Raw genomic sequence first — 19,046 nt, 5'->3', positions numbered from 1 at the left:
GGGGGCAGGTGGGGTGAGGGTGGGGTGAGGTGTCATCGTCACCGATGACCCCCTCATGCCCCCTGACGCCCGGCGGTGATTGACACCTGTGTTACCAAGCGTCTGATTCGCTGGTAACACAGGAAAACGCTGTGAATGGCTGTTCACACTGAACAGCCAATCACAGCGATCGCCGACGGGGGGCGACATCGCAGCCCCCCCTGGGCATGCAGGGACATGTCTGCTGTCAGGGACAGCAGACATCGTCCCTCTGTCACTGCGTCTCGAGACGCAGTGACAGTTTAAAGTCATGACGTATATATACGTCATGTGTCGGGAAGTACTTCCCGGCCATGACGTATATATACGTCAAATGTCGTGAAGGGGTTAAGCACCTCCATGGCCACACTGCAACCCAGCACAAAGCAGTGTGTGCTGGGCAGTGGAGAAGAGCTGCTGCTGTCACTTAAGGGGGGCCCCACTGGGCCCTTCCATCAGACTTTGGCATGGGTAATTTTACCCCCTACCCCTTTCTCTCGGCACCCCTGATAATACCACACAGTAATGCCCCTTACACATGACACACACATTATTAATGTCCTTATAAACATAATGCCCCTTACACATTATGCCAACCTTTATTAATGCCCTTCATACACATAATGACACATATAATGCCCCTTACACATATGTTGCACATTATTAATGCCCTTATAAACATGACACACATAATGCCTGTTACACATGTTGCACATCATTAATGCATTTATAAATGACACACATAATGCCCCTTACACATATGATGAACACTATTGCATAACCAAACCACCTGCAGACAGACTCGCACAGCCGCTAACACTGTGACCTCTGCCTTTGCTTGGATACAGATGTTTGCTCATACATCTTGCCTCAATAGGCCATGCAGCTCCTGGCCAGTTCTGCTAACGTTGGGTGCCTTTTTTGCTGAAAATTCATCTAATTCGCATTGTTATGTGACCAGGACACACAAGAAGCTTCTGATGATTGCAGCATGCCTATATTATGTGTACGACTGTGGCTGTACCTGCATACGGAATGCTATGTTACAGTGATTTCCATGAATACACTATTTCATATGCAGGTAAAGCCTCACCCACACACAGGTATTCTAATTTTAATCAGCAGAAGCTGCTGGTGCCTAGTTTGCCTATGCCTAGGGCCGGCTCTATTGGTCGACAAGCATTGGGTCGACATGGTTCTAGGTCGACGTGGGTCAAAGTCGACATGTGTCTATGTCGACATGGTATTAGGTAGACAAGGTATAAGGTCGACACAAGCATTAGGTCGACAGTCAAAAGGTCGACAGTCAAAACGTCATAATGGGGTTTTCCCTGTTTTTTGAGCCGGCATGCACCGACAGGCGGTATTTCATGCCCTACCATCCATTAGGGCATGGTGGGAGATAAAAATAGTGTGCCGAGCGCAGCAAGGCACTGTGCCTCAAGCATTGCGAGCAAAGCGAGCGATACGAGGGGATGCGGTGCACTGGAAACTGTGTCCATGTAGTCGGTGTTGACATTTGGGTAAAAAAAAAAAAACATCGAAAAAACCCCATGTCAGCCTTTTGACTGTAGACCTAGACACTGTTAACCTAATGCTTATGTCGACCTATTGACATGTCAAGCTAAACCCATGTCGACATAGACCCATGTCAACCTTGTCCTATGTCAACCTAGAACCATGTCAACCTTTCCCCATGTCGAACTAATGCTTGTCAACCAACATACTGTAGATCAAACAATCCCAATCCGGTGTATCAAGCTTCAAAAAGTGATTGAATGGAGAGTGATAAACAAACAGCCTAAATACCAATCTAAATACCAATCAGGATATCACTATCATTTTGAATATACACAAACACTCCACTTCCAATTGATATCATTTTTTTTTGGTCTATCATTCATCTATTGCATCCTAGAAAATGATAGACCAAATATGATTGGTTGCTTCGGAGGGGAAAATGAGCTCTTTTTGACTTTTATAAGCTTTAGTAAATTTACCTCTTTTTTATTAAAACAATATCTGGTACTAGTTTACTAGCACGGCGCCCACGATTTTCATCTTATGTCATTGTTTCGATCGCATCACATGCGACCCGATCGCATGAGATGTGATCAGACCCGATTTTTTTAATTGTACAGGCACTCTGATGAGTGATTACTATGTTAAATGCACCCCCATTGTTAACGCCACCCCCACTATGAACGCCAACCCGAAGCGTGGTGAGTGCGAGCCCGCGAGGGTCGGCGGAACGTGTCCTCAGACCTTTTCATACCCCCACTATCCACGTCGGCGTGGAGTTCATTATATATAGTGTGGCGAGCGCAGCGAGTCTCCAAACCCGAAGCGTGGCGAGGGGACGCGGATTACTTCACATGTATTCCGCGTCCTCTCGCCATGCTTCAGGCTCGGTGGCTCGCTGCGCTCGCCACACTATAAAAGATCAACTCCACACAGACTGGATAGTGGGGGTATGAAAAGGTCTGAGCAAGGGCGTAACTACCATAGGTGCAAGGGGTGCAGCTGCTATTGGGCCCAGAGCTGAAGGGGGCCCATCTTTGCTGTCTAAGTAATATGTTTTACATACATTTATCACCATCAGTTGCTAAATGGGGGGGGGGCTTACAAACTTTTGCTATGGGCCCCATGAATATCTAGGTACACCTCTGGGTCGGAGGACGCGTCCCGCCGCCCCTCCCGGGCTCGGTGCGCTCGCCACGCTTCAGCTTGGCGTTCATGTCGGGGGTGGCGTTAACTATGGGGGTGCATTTAACATAGTAATCACCCATCAGGGTGCCTGTACAATTAAAAATCGCATCGCATCGCATGCCATTGTAATGGCATGCGATGCAACGCAATATTAAAATTGTACAGTGCGGGTCTTAGGACCCCAAAATCGGGTCCCATCGCATCCCATCGCATACCTTAATTAGTGGTACGCGATGGCATACAAAGGGCGCCGTGCTAGGAAACAATTACCCAATATCCATCTGTTAGTATAAAATTACTCTCTTTACCAGAAAAAACAGATTGCTTTTTTGAGTGTTATACATTACAAGCAGATTAGTGTAATCTAAAGGCCCACATACACTAACTCAATTTGGGCTGATTTCACCCGTTCCAGACATAACGTGCTGAGAAATCAGCCCAAATTGGGTCAGTGTGATGTCCCTTCAGTATTGATGTGCATCAGACTTGAGTTGGAGGTCAGAACAGCATGCACGTTCGACTTCGGACCTCAGACCTCCCTCCTGGTGGAGGGGCGGGTGGGGAACAGGAGTTGCATGCGATCCATTGCCAAGTATAAAGGACCGCATATGAAGTTCCCGGGCCATCTCACAAGTGATCGAATGGGCATACACTGCTGTGATAAATCACAGTAGTGTATGCCCAGCTTTAATCTAATATTTCAGTAGAAGTTGTGAAATACAAAGTTTCATTATTTGGGCTAATTTGTTATCTAATCTATAGGATGTAACTGTGGAGCATATTAAATGTTAGTGGTGTCTCTAAACTCAGTGGCAGACAGTTTTTAGGAAAGAGTCCATGTGCAAGATGTATGCAGATGAAAAAAGGGGTTGTGGCTTTATGGGAAAAGACATGGCTTTGCAGGTAGGGGACATGGCCTCTAGACTAATCCCTTTTTTAATCACTCTGGGGGTCAAGGAGATGGTGGGCTGTCCAGCTCCTGTCACAGTGCAGAGCCGGATGATGCACATAATGGGGGTTATTCTGTTTGGTACGGTATTCCGTACGCTCACGGTGAGCATAAGTCCGCCCCCAGAACAGCCGCACATGGACGGTCACAGACACCGACAATGGGGAGTGGCATTCACTTGAGCGTATGCCACCGTGCACGGACAGATCTCCCTCTTAGCCACCGATACCTGGCGTACATCTGAGTGTACGCCACAGTGCACAGACAGATCTCGTCCATTTTCCCACCGACACCTTCCGTATATTTGAGCGTATGCCACATGCAAACATGTTCTAATATTGTTCAAAATAAGACTTTAGAGTGTGATAGGCAGATGTTGGGATCCTTTGTTAGAGATATGTGATTGCAATAATGTGCTTGGTGGCATCTTGCATACAGAGTGTGCTACATAAAGTTTATAGCAGATATGAAAGTGCATAATGTATGTTCTTGGGGAAAAAATATACAGATTGTGTGCAAAATAGTGGCCATGGCCTTAGGACATTGCTCCACCATTGCAAGTAGAAATTGAGTCCAAAAACATCATTGTTGCTCTCAGACGTGGTTTATGTGTCTTTTTCATAATAAAAAAATGGTATGTTTGTGTTACACTGAAAAAGTTGACACATGTTGACTCCTGTGAATTGAGTGTCCTGTTTTTTTCAAAGTATAAAAAAAACACTTTCTGAATGGGTGTAGATCAGTGGTTCCCAAACTGTGTGCCGTGGCTCCCTGGGGTGCCTCGGGACACTTGCAGGGGTGCCACGGGTTGGTGCTCCAGGACCAATTCAAATTATTTATGATCAATTATATATGGACAAAATCAGTGCTGGTGGCTGCCAATCATACAATATGTGTACAATCAGAAGCAAATCCTGCCCTTTAACACATAACTGCACCTAAGAATCACATATAAACAAAATCTACTTCATTTTATATATTTTTTGGGGGGCCTAGGGGTGCCGCGGAAAGATTCTGATACTCTGGGGAGCCGCGATTCGAAAAAGATTGGGAATCCCTGGTGTAGATGGTTATAAAATAACTACCTGGACATATATAACCAGGTCTTAGAATGAATATTACCTAAAATTAAACCAACCTTTACATGTTGAGAAGTGTAGAAAGATATGCTTCCAATGTGTTTGAGGGCTGTGTGTGGCTTGCAGGTAGTGAAATAATGGTTTTCACTTAATAGGCTGCAGCTTTGCTTATTACATTCAGGTGTATGTGTTTGACCAGTAATCAGTGTTAATTAGCAGACCCAGGAGTCCGCTCTCATGCGGTATATCTAGGGGTGGTCTGGAGCAATCTTTGGCCTCCGCCTGTTTTTGGGCCAAAATGCACGGTGCATTCGCAGATCGAGGCGGTTGTGGCACCGTGCATTTTGTGTGCACACCCCCGTGTACGCCCATGTTTATGCCCAGTTTTCCTCATTATTCCGGCCGCTCCCATAAAAATGCCCATATGCCGCCCACAATGGCCGTGCTCTTGCGGACAGGTTTTTTCGCACAGAGAGGTTCGTCCGTGAGCGGTGTGAGGTCACCGCACATGCGCATTGCGAAAGATACTCATGTGCAGATGAAAAAAAAGCCCGATCCGCCCATATACGATCCCACTGTACCAAACAGAATAACCCCCAATGTTACAGGGCAGCACCCAGCTTCTGTCATTGAGCGGGGACAATATTTTAGTGTCACCCCTCAGCAGGAGACACCTGCGTGCAACCCTTTTCCCTATTGTGATGCCACTTTTAAATGTTCAAGGAGGAAAAGAAAGAAAGAGAAATTGTGCAAAAGAGCAGAGGGCCTTTATAATAACAGTGAACTAAATAATATATGCTAATTTTTGTTCTCCCCTTAGGTAAACATAAATGTATTTTGGTCAGTATAATTCTCATTTATAAATGACCGCCACTATATTACTGGTATGGTAAGTATAATCCTTATCCAGAAATAGCCTGCCCCATATTACTGATTGGTTACTATGCCTATTATTGTTGCAACCTTATTGACTAAAAAGAAAACAATTGCCTGCAATTCACACCACTTATCTTACTGCCAGTGTTACTTTTTTTTTTTTTCATATAGTATGATTTGTTAGAAACCACCCTTACACAATGGGAGTTATTCTGGTTCACTCACAAAGGTACAATCACTCTCTAATGGATAAAACCATGGGCCTTATTCTAGTTCACTCTTTCTGACAAAATCCTTCTTAGATGGACAAAACCATGTGCACTGCAGAGGGGCAGATGTAAAATGTGCAGAGAGAATTAGATTTGGGTGAGTTATTTTGTTTCTGTGCAGAGTAAATACTGGCTGCTTTATTTTTACACTGCAATATAGATCTCACTTTGAAGTAAAACCCCACACAAATCTAACTCTCTCTGCACAAGTAAAATCTGCCCCACCTGCAGTGCACATGGTTTTGTCAAACTAAGAAGGAATTTGTCAGAAAGAGTGAACCAAAATAACCCCCCATATACACTGCAGGTGGGGCTGATATAACATGTGCAGAGAGAGTTAGATTTGGGTGGGGGTACTTCAAACTGATATCTATATTGCAGTGTAAAATAAATCATTCAGTATTTACCCTGCACAGAAACAATAAAACACCCAAATCTAACTCTTTCTGCACACGTTATATCAGCCCCACCTGCAGTGCATATGGTTTTGTCTATTAGAGAGTGATTGTGCCTTTGCGAGTAAACCAGAATAACCCCCTATTTTAGGTAGAGCGCTGAAAACGTGAGAGATAAAATAGTAACTAATCAGCTTCTAATTTACATGTTGTAGGATGTATTTAAAAATGAAAGTTAGGTGCATTTTGGTGTGTACTTTATCTCTAACAATTGTATCTATTGCCAAGCTTGTAAATGTGTATACAGTGTACTGTATATTCTATGTCTAGGGTATTAGAAATTAAACCATAAGTAATGTATCTTATCTTCTCCACTGAAATAGTATTGGAAATCTTGCCTGTATTACTGATATACATATAAATGTTTGAAAGGAGTATAATGATTTAAGCTACTGTGGGAAGTCTAATATAAACAGTACATAATGCATTCCCTTACAGGCAAAGGCATAGCGAGGGTTTCTCCGGTGGAGCTAAAGCTCCAGGAGCGGGGGAGGAGAAAGGGCACACCGGTGGCCCCTCTCCTCCCTCTCTCGCTGCGTTAGTGTTGCCTGTCCATGGCAGCCCCTCCAAAAATGGCTGCCACCTTGGAGAAGGCAGACACTAGAGGTCCAGCTGGACCTCTAGTCCACCGGTGGCCCCCTCTCCTCCCTCCCTCGCTGCGTTGGTGCTGCCTGTCCATGGCAGCCCCACCAAAAATAGCTGCCGCCTTGGAGAAGGCAGACACTAGAGGTCCAGCTGGACCTTTAGTGTCTGTCAGATAAGTGCAGCTCACCCTGTGCTATCCGGAAGTGCACATTCTGAGAACACTGGCATTTAATAGGAAACCCCCATGCAATGAGAATGTAAACCCCAGGCACCAAGCATATAACTCTCCCTTTGCAACAAGCATGTAACTCCCCCTGGTAACAGGTATGCAACCCCCATAGCAACAAGCATGGAACTTTCCTCATGGCAACAAGCATTTAAACCACCCCCAACAATGAGTATGTAACTTCCCATGGCATTGAGCATGCAACTTCCCCTGACAAGAAGCAAGTAACCCCCTGCCAACAACTATGAAACTGCCGGTAATGAGCAAGTAACAACTGTCAATGAGCAGGAAATCCCAAACAAGGAGCATGTAACCTCTGTCAACAAGCGTGTAGGTAAAAATATTTCTGTAATTAATGTATTGGGTGCAAGTCTTGCTGTGGGACAGCATTTTTAAAGGTCATTTTTGGGTGTGGACTATACAATGGTGTCAATAGCATTACTGTATGTGGCATTTAAATGCCGCCCACACGACCCCCTTGGCATGACGATTTTCCAAGACACATGCGAATGGATGTTTAGCATAAATATCCATTCGCAGCTTTGTGTGTTTTTGCAAGCACTCGCAGATCTAAGACACCTCTCTGGGTCAATGATCCAGAATAAGGTTCATTGTGTAATGGGCATTATGGTTTGTGTGGCATAATGTGCAGTGGCCATTACAGTTTGTGTGGCATATTATGTAAGGGGCAATAAGGTCTGTGGCATAATGTGGTGTGTAGAGATGTGCGGTTCGGATTTGGTTCGGATTTACTCGGATTTTAACCACTTAAGTGGTATGCCCGGAGATTTTCCGGGCTCAGCTGCGCTGCCGCAGTGGGCTATCCCGGAAAATCTCCGGGCATACCTCTAATATAGAAAAGGTGTGCACCAGTGGTGTCCAGGTGTGCACCACTGGCGCAGCACCTCTGGAGCAACCCCCCCCCTCCAAATCCCCCAGTCGTTCTCCCCCCCCCCCCGCACCTTTCCTCCGGCGATCGGTGCGCCAGAGGTCCCCTGTCCTGCCTGCCAGTGCAGAAACATACTCTTAATCCGGGCACATTTCACCTTTCTACTCCTCTGCTTACAGGTGTTTGATTTCCCCATATGAAATGAAAACATGGGTGTAAGCAGAGTATATTTGGAATTATGTAGACTCGATCCTTTGACAAAACTGGTGCTAGTCTAGATAAACTAGCTCTGCATTATTCACTACTGATTAATTCTGGCCTCTGGAACTTTTTGGCAAATATTATCCCTCTGTATGAAAAACATTAGGAAAGTCCAGTATAATACCAATGCTACAGTAAGTGACCACAGCCTTCAGTCAATTGCAGGCAGAACATTGAGGCTATCACTATCTGGAGTGATATATTCACTTTTCACACAGAGCAAATATATACCAGTGGGACTGACTGACATCATGAGATCTGTACTAGCAGAGGGTGAGATATTTTATTGCTTGATTGTATATACCAATGACACTGCCCATTAGTGTTGTATGCAGTGGCTCTGTTTTGGAATACATGATTATTCCAAGGTTGCCTACCTTACCCTCTCCATTAGGGAGAAATGCCCTGTATAATACACATCATGCAGATACAGTATTCGGCATTTATGCTATTTTGGGACTGCTGAGCTCCAGTCTCTGATGTTTACCCTTCTTGAGTGATTACATTGAGCTACACACTGAGGGGTAAATTTACTAAACTTCTAAAAATAAAAAGAGGTGATGTTGCCCATAGCAACCAATATTTCAATCATGGCTGCCTAGGCATTGTGCAGCTCGGCGGGTATGTGTTACCTGTGTGATAACTGTACCCTCTGCTTATATTGTTACTTACCTGGCTGTTGCAATGGGATGCAGTGTAAATCCCGGCTGTCAGGATCCCGGCATTCAAAATCCCGACACCAGAATCCCGACCGCCGAAATCCTGACACTTTCTCCCTCCGTGGGTGTCCACGACACCCTCGGAGGGAGAATAAATTAGTGTGCCGAGCGTAGCGAAGCACCGGGCTCGCTGCGTGGCGAGTGCAGCGAGCCCGCAAGGGGGGGCGATCCACGTCCCCCCCTTGTCGGGATTTCGGTGGTCGGGATTCCGGTGTCGGGATTTTGAACGCCGGGATCCCGACCGCCGGGATTTAATACTGAATCCGTTGCAATGACCAGTGGCGCCACTGATGGCTGCCTAGAAGCTGTGCTGCTCAGCGAATATATGTTCTCTGCGTCTCCAATCCCCAGGTACATCTAGTGCATACCTGTATGTGTTATGTATATCTGTACTGTCACGTTTTAACTGTTAACTAACTGCCTGTTGCACAGCAATCCAAATAATAAACAGAACAATATCATAAAAAAGTTAAAAAATGTACAGAAAAAATGGAGAAACTATTCACCAGTCCAATCAGTGGGAATATTATTGCATCTGATGACAAAGTCATTAATGCTGAACAGAACCAGCGTGTGGACCAACTACTGGATTTTTCCCTGAACGGAATCAACAGGTTGGTACATCGATGGTAGAAGTGTTTTGATGTTAATATATACAATATAGACAAATAAATGTAATTTGAAATACATTTCTCTGTTATTTATGATTAGGACACCGATTTTTAGATCCACCCTTGTAAAATGAAAGATAGTAGCCTATAGGTTGGTGCTTTATATCTCTCCAGCCAACGATCTTTAAGAGCTCTCAGCCAATCAATCAGTGGCTTCCCATTCATTTGTTTGGGTTTTTAAGCAACTCAGCTCACAGCTCCTGGCTCTCCCTGCCCAGCTCTCCGCGAATCCCCCCCCCCCCGGCTCCCTCCGCATGCAGCTCCCCGGGAGTTGCATGTGATAGATCACATGCGATTTATCACATGCAAAACTTGGCACATCAAGTGCCTAATCGTATTTGCTGTCAGGGAAATCAGGTCTGACTTGCCCCAATGTATGGGAGAGTTAAGAATTGGTATGTGCTACTTTTATGTTTATTTTGAAGTGCAGTGACTTTGTGCATTTTAATCTATTCAGTGTATGAATATTTTAAATTCAATTGCATGTTTATAGATCAGCTGTGCACAGCAAACAAACCATCTTTTGATGTTATACTTGATTGCCCTTGCTTGTTTGGCATGTGCATGTATTTATTTTGTATAACATTTTTATTTGTTCCATTCAGTTGATGTTTAATAGCTGTTGTATTTTTAAAATGTTACAGTGCTAACACTTTTATGAAGCACTGTAAAATACTGATACTCAGGGACACCATGCACAATGTTTTTTTTCAGACACAGTGACCCTGTCCAATCAAGCTTGCAATCTAATTTGTGAGCCCAGGACAAAAGGGACATAAAGTATTATGAGCAAGGTCAGAGGAAACTATCAGAGATATTCCAACCATTGTCTCAAGCAAGCAGCTTAGTGGCTTAATGTTTTTATTTATACTATATACTGAGCATTTACTGTGATATATATATATATTTTTTATATTTCTACAGTATTAATAATGTCAACAAAAATAGCAAGCTGTTCAGAGAAAGTACAAGTGAAAAACAGTGGATTGAAGTTTACTCAATAATAATTTCGATTTTTACGGAATATTGTTGCATTACAGTACATTATTACATAATGAGAGCTATTGTCACTTTTAATATTTATCTCAAAGCACTTTTTCCTTTACTACAAACAACAATTATTAATATTGACACAAAGTAGATGATTTACTAATTTAAATTACATATCCGAACTATACTTGACTACCCTTTGAGAATGGCTGGGAGACTTCCATTAATAAAGTGGCACTCCCAGCATCTGAAAATGTTATCAAGTCCCCTGCATTCTAGATCAGTAGATGTCAAGGGTGACACTCAATAGGATGTGATTTTTAGTAAGGTTCTGAAATCGCACCTTACCGCATTTTTTCAAATCAGGAATTTAAAAAAAAAATTGATTATTTAATGATATGTGAATTAGCGGCTGTAAGATGCTAAATGGTACAATGTGGTCAGAATTTGAGTTATGAAAATATGCAAATTCTAGTCATAAAATGTGTGAATTAATGCACATGTGCATTGCTTACAATATACAATCTATAGGGATATAGGAGGGAAACACGATTACAGGCACCAGTAATAGCATAGCAGTCCCACCAAGTTGCAAGTTTAGAAGAAAATCCATAGAGTACATAAATGCCTCAGAGGGTTATGTGTGTGGTACTTAAATATCATAGTCTTGCCTGAAGAGGTGAGTTTTCAGGGAATGCTTGAAAGTTTGGAGGCTAGTGGAGAGTCTTATTGTGTGTGGAAGGGCATTACATAGGGTGGGAGCTGCCCGATGAAAGTTCTGTAATAGTGAATGGGAGCTAGTGATCCATGCAGAAGAGACGCAGATCTTGTGCAGAGCGGAGTGGTAGAGATGGGAGATATTTTGTGATAAGTAAAGATATATATGCTGGTGTAGTATGGTTAATAGCTTTATATAAGAGAAGTGTTTTATATTGAATACAGTAAAATACAGCCAACCAATAAATGGAACTGGCAGAGCAGATCAGCAGACGATGAGCATCTTGCTATCAGACTAGCAGCAGCATTTACAATGGATTGGCAGTGGAGAGAGTCTGCTCTTGGGAAAACCAGTTAGGAGACTTTCAATAATCAATGCGGGATATAATGAGTGCATGGATAAGAGATTTAGTAGTGTCTTGTGTGAGATAGAGTTGTATTTTGGATATATCTTTTAGATGCATGATTTGGAGACAGAATGTGGGGAACAAAGGACAGTTCATCGTAGAGGATGACCCCTAGGCAACAAGCTTGTGGGGTAGGGTAGATTGTCGAGTTGTCAACAGTGCCCCACATGCTGGGACTTGTGGTTCTCCACAAGTCCCAGCATGTGGGATGGCACATAACCACTTGGCCCATCTAGCTTGCCCTAAGCACTAGGGCAGTGGTTTCCAAACTTTTTTGAATTACGCCACTATAGAGCATCAAAACATTTTCATGTCACCCCTAGGTCCAAACATTTCTTATTGAGAATTTTAGGGGAAAACAATTAAGAAAAAATTGTGTATATATGGCATTCTTAGGGTCAGGAAAAGGATTTGCTTCTAGTTGTCCACATAATTTATAATTTGCAGTCACATGCACTGGTTTGCCTATTACAATGACCATAAATAATCTAACTGTGTCCAGGACTGTCAACCCAGGGCACCCCTGCAAGTCCTCCGAGGCATCCCAGGGTACACAGTTTGGGAACCACTACATTAGTAAATGTACTATAGCGTGAATCTGTAGAAGTGAGATATGCTGCCCATAGCAACCAATTAGATTCTACTTGATTTTTATCCATCACTTTTTAGAGCAGGGGTGGGCAACAAGCGGCCCTCCAGCTGTTGAGGAACTACCCATCCCAGCATGCCTTGCTTCAGTTTAAGCATGTCCAAATAGCAAAACTAAGGCAAGGCAAGCTAGGATGTGTAGTTCATCAACAGCTGGTGGGCGGCTTATTGCCCACCCCTGTTCTAGAGTATAATAGCTAGAATCTGATTGGTTGCTACGGGAAGGAAACATCTCTCACATCTAAAAATACCAAAATGCAAAAAGCTGATGCTGCAAACAGGCAGTCAACTGGGAAGCCCAGCATCTTAAGGACCCCTGATTTGGTGAAAGTGGGGGTCGGGGCACAAAACAACATTTCCTACCCATGAGGCCTTGCCCCTCTCATGAGTCCACACCCCCTATCTGTGAAGCTATGCCCCTTTTTTATATTGGCACGTCTACTGCACTAACATGGATCAACCCTCCACACTGAGTGCCACTCAATTTAGTGACGCCACTTAGTTCATGTCCTTAAAGCATAAACATTTTAGTGTGACGTCGCTCACAGGACACCAGCAAACACTTAGAACTGACATGAAAAACAATTGAGTTTTTTATTTTAAGTGAGCCTTATATAAAGATATCTATAGAATAAGCTTCTACAACAGTATTGTTGTTTCATCTCATTTTATTGTGATTAAACAGAGAAAAATTCTGTACAGTTTACAGAAGAACAAGATATATTTGCTGCAGTTTGATAACAGGATGGATTTTGTTGCTACACTGCCTTTTACAAATGACTTGCCACTGAAAGTAATATAGGAACCTAATTATAGGAAAGGCACCTGAAAATCTACCCATGCTAATAAGATCAATGAAACCATTACAGACACTAAAAACCATATTTTACAAAACATATATTCCATTGAGGTAATTTTAAACAATCCCCAAGGATAGTGAACAGGGCACAGCTAATTATAGCTAGGAGGACAGGGTTTATAGATCTTGTCACTTGAAGCTAGATATTTATTCTTTATAGTGACTTTACTTTTCAAAAGTATGGATACAATTAAAAAGAAAGTATCTACAGTACATTGATTTGCTTCATTAAATTACAAATCATGTCATAAAAGGCTGCAGGCTCCGGTGTGCTGTGTTTGTAACCCATTCTGCGGAAATGAATAGGTTTCCCAATAGCAGGAAGAATCTTCTGTCATATATATTTAAAAGTGCAAACTCTGTATTCGTAGTTTCTCATCTGTACCTTGGTTTTATTCTAAAGTAACAACTTTAGTGTATGTAATAAAAAAAAATGATTTAACGTTATAAAATAAGAAAATCATCAACAAGTACGCCCCTTTTCATGTAAAAAAGCGAGTAACAAAGAGGCTTCTATTTCTCTTAAAATAATATGTCAAATTTAAAAGGAGTGAAATGACTTGTCTTTAATTTTGTGATTGATGAAGTAAAAGTGGTGATTGCAGTGTGCAGCATTTCAAAGGCACACTGGGAAATCATAGGAGCAATCGTTAAGTCAGACCCTTGATCACTGGAATGAAAGAGCGCCTCAGAAAATAAAATTAGACAGGATATATCTTTGAGTAAATTAGAGTACCCATAAAGCCCCAGAGTTTCTCCCACTGGCTCCGATGCATATAAATCTTTTCAGACATACTTAGTGAAATCTATATACAGCTCTACTATAAAATACATTTTAAGACCACAAATAGGATCTAGATGGATTTTTATTTCCCAATGCTGTGGGTATTTGCCAACAACAAAAGCAGTTTTACTCTTTAGATTAAGCAACCTATAAAGCCACTATGTGACAGTAATATATAGGAAAGGATGTATTTGATTAGTTTAATAATCTACATGAAAAAATGTACAGTTTCTAGTTCTAACGTGCTGTTTTTCACTCCTTGGTGTGATATGAAGGGAACTGAGTGTATAACTAATCAAGCTGAATTTTAATTACATCTTTGAGGGCATGCAGTGCATAGATGCCATGTGATTAGTGGCTAATATATACTGTAAATGCTGAAAGTGAATTCAAATGAATCTAAATCATACTTGCCGACTCTCCGTGAAGTTGTGATAGACACACAATTTTTCACGTAATCCCATTGTACCCTCGGAAGAGTGGGCAGATCTCCCACTTTCTGACCACTTCCTAGTTAACCAGGCAGGATGAGGAAAATAGTACCAGGAATCATAGTACCAAAATTCATGTCCCTTATGTAGCTAAATGATGCAAATTGTCTAAGCCCACCAAAGTTTGCAGAGGCATCCCCTCCCTGGGCACCATGGGAGACTTTAAACGTTGGCAAGTATGACTTAAACGTAATGGCTTTTTGACCCTTTCAAATTTCCATGGTGATATTGGATGTGCTTTTTTGGACTATCATGCTTTATCTTGTGACAAAGCAGCTGGAAGGTGTCAGAGAAAATTTTAAGCCTCATGGCTCATTCATCATTTTCAAATTTATACATCCTGACCCAGAGGATATGGACAGGAACTCCGTAAGTACCCTAACCTTCTCTCTTTCCTCTACTGTAACCTAACCTGCTTGCAGCCTAACATTTATCCTCCCCCTGCAGCCTAACCCTTACTGTCCTCATAAATGCCTAACCCTAACTCTCCTACCCCACCATCTAAACCTAACCTTCCACTCTGCAGCCTGACCCAAACCCCCCTTCTATGTGCCTAACCTTCCCCCTTCCCCTGAAACCTAACCCTAATTTTCCCTCCGGACAGCCAAACCTTCCTGTCATAGGCCAGTATTCAATGGCCTGAGGTGACGGGCAGCAGCGAATCCTGTGTAGGATTCGCTGCACTTTCGCCGTGATTCTCCCTGCTGGGAGATTCGCCGGCAGCCGCCCGTCCGCAGTATTCAATGCGTCAGGGGCTCTCAGCCCCTGATGGCGAAAATTACCCCCAATGTCAAATTGTCCTCCTGGCTCTCTCCCCTGCTCCTGCGACTACACTGCCACTGCAGGGGATAGAGCGGAGTCCTGGCGGGGGAGCACACTGAAGCCGCACAGCCTGAGGACGGGTACAGCAGCAGCAGCAGACCTCCGGCTCCAGCAGCCCCGGCGCTGACCTCTGCTATCACAGCACTGGGGCTGCCGGAGGACTGCGAATGCTGCTGCTGGACCCGTCTCTCCCTAGTGACAGCTGCTGCTGGAGCCGGAGGACTGCGACTGCTGCTGCTGGACAGGTCTCTCCCTACTGACAGCTGCTGCTGGACAGGTCTCTCCCTACTGACAGCTGCTGAGTGTCCCACCTTTTTCTCTTCTGGGGTTGGCAGAGCAGAGCGAGGATGGTGGACCCCCTGGCCGCTGGTGGGTGGCATGCAGCAGAGTCTGGCAGGAGGTCCCTGCATGTGAGATCAGCGGGGGGGTCCTTGCAGTGGATAAGAACCACTAGTTCCCACCTCCTGCCCACCAGCGCTACCTGACATGACCCTGCGCTGCCAGACCCCGCTGCATGCCACCCACCAGCGGGCAGGTGCAGCCCTTATGTGAGACCAGCGGCGCCGCCCCCCCCCCCCTGCAAAATGTAAATGTAATGTAATCAGCAGTGCCCCCCCTGCATATGTTATGTTTATTTTTATTTTTTTAAGAATTACAAATATATTTGTGCTGCATGACCAGTAAAATAAATAGCAAGACCATTCACATAATACAATTTAATGATTTTTTTAGACCAAAAAAAACACTTTATTTAAAAAGAACACATAACAGTTCACCAAAAAAAGATGCCGAATGCAAATTGGAGAATCATGGCAAAAATCACTGGAGAAAGCAGTTCTCCATTTCAGCATTGAATACACTCCCGGCGAATTCCACTAAAAATCCCACTGGAAACCACTGACGAATTGCGGCGAATCGCAAATGGCGAATAGCCAGTCATTCGCTCTTCATTTGCAGCGAATTCTGTTCATTGAATAGGGTGAATTGTTTTTTTGAGTGAGAAAATTCGCTGTAAACCGGGCGAATTGCCTGATTCGCCAGAGTATACGGCGAATCAAAGGCATTGAATACTGGCCATAGTCATAGTTCCAGTGCTGGTCTGCTGGTGGCAGTCAGGATTCCGGCACCAGGATTCCATTAGCTGGAACTCTGACCACTGGTATTTTAACTGCACACTGTTTACTCACTTACACTGCAGATGCTTTGCATTTGTTCCTTTAATAGTTTTTTTCCCATATTATTATACTCAGCAAGTAAATATTAATTGTGCATTAAAATGTCTCTTAATTAGTTATCTGTGTCATCATACTACTGTATGAAATTCAGGTTCTACAGGAACTTGCCATTTCATAATAGTCCCTAATAAAAACAACATTAAGTCACATTTTAAAAGCACCAAATACTACAGTAATTTATGATTTTGTGACACTGCTAAATTCAGTTATTTTCCTAAAGTTGTCCAAAGAGAATCTTTATTTTATCAACAACATAATCCAATGCAAAATACCATGGTCGGGATGTAATGGGAGACAATTTTGGTCCAAGTTTGTGAAATGTCTGATTTATCGTCAAAAATTGGACATTTAGAAAACTATCCCAATGTTATAGCTTCCGGGTTCATGAAAATTCAGATGTTTTCAGCTCTGAATAAGAGCTGGCGGTAAAAAGTTTGATCTAAATGTTTTGCCCATATATAACTACAACTTGGCTGATGTCAAGGGATCCGAGTAAGTCGGACATAATATGAGCTGTTTTTTGGGGGGTTAGCTGTATTCAGCAGTGTTGTAAATCAATAACAAGCACACAATTACTGCACAATTGGAACAAATATACATTTTTCAATTTATTTCTAACCTTAAAAAACTAAAATATACTTTGACCTCTTAAAATATGTCACATACTGTAAAATGTCATTTTCTTTTACATTTTCCCCATTAAATGCGTATTTTTCACATTGCTATGTAAATAGAACTCACAAGTAGATTCTGGTGATTAAAATAATATGAACAATCCCTATATTTTGGGTGCAACTGCAATAATACACAGACTATAGGCATGCCATGGCTGTATCTGCATATCAAATTATGTTACAATGTTTGTCATGAAAACACTGTAGCATAAAATTTTGTATGCAGATACAACATTGCCAAATACAGTATGCTCCAATTATAGCCATTACATTACGGATGCTTCCTGGTCTAAAAATTACGTGGGAAGTCAGATTTTCTTCATCTGTAATACCCCTCTCACACCAAAATAAACTGGGTCCAACCTGGGTTATTGAACACATTTTTAAGCAGTGACTAGCTACTTGAAATCACCTTCATACTGCAGTCATGACCAAAGTCATTGCATCCCTTTTTCCAGCACTTGGAAATTACATTTTAATAGACATATTATATTCACCCTTCAAAAGATGTCTCACACGCTGCTGTTCACACTTTGACAAAAGGAATGGATTCTAACACCTTCCCACAAGTACTGTTTCATTCTGGAATGATTTGTGAATCATCAACAGAAAAGAAAAGTTAGTTTATTTATAATTTCCTTGTTTCAAATATGCCATTTATATAAGAAAAAAAGCAAGTGGATATAGCATTAATCCAGATAAATTAGTCTCTACTTATGAACCCATTATAATTTTTGAAAAACATACAGAATTAAAAAAAGACTATAATCTACATTGCCATCATCGTTAACTGCAGTACATTATATAATCTTGTCTTCAAATTCTTGATTTGTGGCTGCCATCAGCAGAGCCCCTGCTTTGAACATAACATGACTACAGGCTTTGGATAGGAGCAGCAATATAGTACACAGATATTAGCAGATCTAACCAAAAGGATGAATATACTAAATATAGAAATACTGTGCTCCCTCTTATCATAGCAACTGTATTCCAAATGTCACCATATTCTCCACATCAACAGTCCTCATGTCATACAGCATTATCAAACCATTTAAATAAACAAGGGGCGGAATGTAATAGGGGCCGATTTTTAGGCATGTTTTAAAATCGCATAAAATCACACTTTTTAAAATCGCATTATTGGGCCAATTTTTGCATATTTAATGAGATGCGAATTTGCGGCAAAATAGCGCAATAAAGTGTGATATAGTGTGATTTTTAGTCATGAAAATTTGCGATTTTCAGTCATGAAAATCGGCACATTTTCTGAAATGTGTGATTTTTTTTTTTTCATTTTTATTTAATTTTGAAAAAAAGACATTTACATATAAAACATACATTTAGTCACAACACAATACGTAGGTACATTCTTTCATTTAACTCGAAGGAATTCTCTGGGGGGGTTTTACCCGTAAACAGTTCACTTTTATCTACACAATACATAGGTACATACCCTCCTCTATCACATAGCAATTCACAGGGTAATTTTCCCTTAAACATTTCCCAGTTTACATGCTTTATCAATTCTTGTACTTAACCCTTTTTGCCCTATGGGGTTTATAGGGGGGCTCCAGTTTATTCGCCCAATTTTTCCTCACCCTGTCTTTCCTCCCTCAGCAGGCATATGCATATGTACTCTCCTGCTCTTTTACCCTTAGTTTTAGGTATATGATAAGTAAATAATAGATGATTCTTCCCAGCTCTGTCTCTATG

Source organism: Crinia signifera, chromosome 2 (genome assembly GCF_055691185.1).
Source record: "Crinia signifera chromosome 2, ASM5569118v1, whole genome shotgun sequence".
NCBI classification, from domain to species: Eukaryota; Metazoa; Chordata; class Amphibia; order Anura; family Myobatrachidae; genus Crinia; species Crinia signifera.
This window is presented reverse-complemented; position numbering follows the sequence as displayed.